This window comes from Saimiri boliviensis, chromosome X (assembly GCF_048565385.1).
Source record: "Saimiri boliviensis isolate mSaiBol1 chromosome X, mSaiBol1.pri, whole genome shotgun sequence".
In the NCBI taxonomy this organism is placed as follows: domain Eukaryota; kingdom Metazoa; phylum Chordata; class Mammalia; order Primates; family Cebidae; genus Saimiri; species Saimiri boliviensis.
Window position 1 is genome coordinate 50,063,906 of NC_133470.1, and position 3,096 is coordinate 50,067,001.

The 3,096-nt window shown below is 44.7% G+C and overlaps 1 pseudogene; it reads left to right on the forward strand.

Moving 5' to 3' along the window:
- Positions 1-1,871: 1,871 nt before the first annotated feature.
- Positions 1,872-2,423, forward strand: LOC101045239 (phosphoglycerate mutase 1-like; annotated as a pseudogene).
- Positions 2,424-3,096: the final 673 nt, after the last annotated feature.

The window sequence follows — 3,096 nt, forward strand, 5'->3', positions numbered from 1 at the left end:
ATATTGCTGCGGTGAATTTCTTCGCCTTTTGTACATGTTTGAGTGTATTTGTGACATAAATTCCTATAAGTACAACTGTTGGTTCAAACAATATGTAGCTTTAATTTTATTTTTTTTGAGATGGAGCCTCTGTCACCCAGGCAGGAGTGGAGTGGCCCCATTTCGGCTCACTGCAACCTCTGCCTCTCCCGGATTCAAGGGATTCTCCTGCCTCAGCCTCCTGAGTAGCTGGGATTACAGGCACGTGCAACCATGCCCTGTTAATTTTTGTACTTTTAGCAGAGACCAGGTCTCACCATGTTGGCCAGGCAGGTCTTGAACTCTTGACCTCAAGTGATCTGCCCACATTGGCCTCCCAAAGTGCTGGGATTACAGGTGTGAGCCACTGCACCTGTCCAATACATAGCTTTAAAATTTGTCTTTGTCTATTCGAAATGTCCCAGAGGCATTTGTGAAATCATCCTTGCTTTATGACAATAAGATGTTTGTAGGCACATTTTGCTTTCTTTTGTCTACCGCTCAAGGAATCCTGATTCCGTTTGGCAGAAAAACGTATCAGCTCTAGGGGATTAGGGGATTTTAGATTTTTCCACATGACTACTGTTGGTAGGGAGAGGCAATCTGAATAATCTAAGTAACAAAGTGAAAGCTTTTTTTAAGAGTGCGAGTTCATGTTGATGTTTCCAGTTTAACTTCAAGTCCTTTCTTGCTTACTACTATTATGAGAAATTTGAATAAATAATTTGTTCTCTTTTTCGTTTGTGCTACCATCTTTTTTTTGTTTTGTTTTTTAGACAGAGTCTCACTCTGTCACCCGGGCTGGAGTGCAGTGGTGTGATCTCAGCTCACTGCAACCTCCATCTCCCGGGTTCAAGCAATTCTCCTGCCTCAGCCTCCTTAGTAGCTGGGATTACAGGTGTGCACCACCAAACCTGGCTAATTTTTGTATTTTTAGTAGCGATGGGGTTTCACTATGTTGTCCAGGCTGATCTTGAACTCCTGACCTCGTGATCTGCCCACCTCAGCCTCCCAAAGTGCTGGGATTATAGGTGTGAGCCACTGCTCCTGGCTGTGTGCTACCATCTTTAATGCTCTTTTATTTATATTATTCTACTAACTCAAATAATATTATGCTGCATATTGTCATATCGAACCATGTGTTTACATTATAATACTGTTCTGAGCTTGAGAAATGCCTATTTCTTTTTTGCTCCCTGACCAAATAGGTTTCAAAGCATACAAGTTTAGATGATCCTTTATGACCACACCATCTGAACACAGAACTAGCTGTCTGGAAAGAAATTTTAACCTCTTGCCCATTGAGCCTCAGGGAATTCCGAGGGCATAGGGCACCCAGCATCAAAATAGAGTCCCTATGCACTTAATGGAAGTTAATGAAAAGGACAGCTAAGTAAACACTGGCTTGTGAGGTTTTAACTAAAACCTTCCTCCAGCTTTTCTCTCCCATGTGCCAAAACAGCCTTGGCTTTTTTCCCTCTGAGCCTCACGACTTCACCTTATTTTTTCATATTTTTCTTCACTGATGCTCCTGCTCATTTATTTGTTACAGGCAGTTTGAGGACCGAGCTCCAATTTTTCATAGGACCTTGATTTCTTTGGTGGCTTGAATGGCTTCAAGGTTTTCCTATTTTAGAGCCATCTAAGACAGTGAAAAAAAAAATCCCAGAAAATACATTATCAAGAACTGTGAGCCTGCTGTCACGGCCACTTCAGGTTCCAGAGCAAGAGCACCCAGTGGACCATGAGGAGGTGAATCACAGTGGGCAGGTGCTGCCAGATGCTGGCTATGAGTTTGACATATGCTTCCCATCAGTGAAGAAGAGAGCAGTCTGGACTCTCTGGACACTGTGTATGCTACTGGCCCAATGTGGTGGCCTGTAGTGAGGACTTGGCACCTCAATGAATGGCAGTATGGGGGTCTGATCAGCCTCCATAAAACAGAAAGTGCTGCCAAGAATGGTGAGGCCCAGGTAAAGATCTGAATATGCTCTTATGATGTCTCACCACCTCTGATGGAACCCTGCCACCCCTTCTATAGCAGCATTAGTAAAGATTGCAGGTATACAGACCTCACTGAAGACCGGCTACCCTCTTGTGCGAGTCTGAAGGATACTATTGCCAGAGCTCTGGCCTTTTGGAATGAAGATATAGTTCCCCAGGTAAAGAAGAGGAATTGGGTACTGATTGAAGCCCATGACAACAGCCTTACAGGCATTGTCAAGCATCTGGAGGGTCTCTCTGAAGTGGCTATCATGGAGCTGAACCTGCCTACTGGTCTTTCCATTGCCTATGAATTGGCTGAGAACTTGAACCCCATCAAGTCCATGCAGTTCTTAGGGTATGAAGAGACTATGTGTAGAGCCATGGAAGCTGTGGTTGCTCAGGGCAAGGCCAAGAAGTAAAGAACAGCAGGCAGATTACCGTCCCCAGAAACATCCTCCCTGCCCATCCCATTCTGCCCCTCCCTCCTGCACCTGTCACACTGATCACATCTGTAGGCACCTGGAGTTGTAGATGCACATGGGAACCAGTGGATCCCATTTTTATCTCAGCCATTTGTTTCCTGCACTCACTCTCTTCATACAATCCAGTCAGCATAGCACCTCTGTGGCACGGAGCTCAGTCCAAGCCCAGGGAAAGCTCTCCTTTTCCAAGAGAGTTGAGAGATAGTGACTCGGGTTTTTACCAGGGTTTTGTGTGCTAAGGACCTGATTTAGTAGGGGATAGGGAGGAACCATGCTAAGGCATGGCCAATGAGGAGAAGCAAGAGAGACTGTTTGCCCCCAGGAGACAATCTTGTGTTCTTCTGTAGTTGGGTTACTTCCTGGAGGACTCTAGTCATTCCAGTGGAAGATGAATGTAACCTGCATGGTGATGTAAAATAAAACAAAAAGGCCCTCAAACCAAACAAAGAAAACCTGTTTCCTACCTGACCCCAGAGGAGCTGGCCCCACTTGAAGATTGGGATCAATCCTGAATTAAGATTCTGTTGCACTGACTTTAAAAAAGTGTATAGAAATAACATGAAACAAAAACCCTTCTGGTGTTTCTAGTGGTGGTTGTAATAGTCCCACA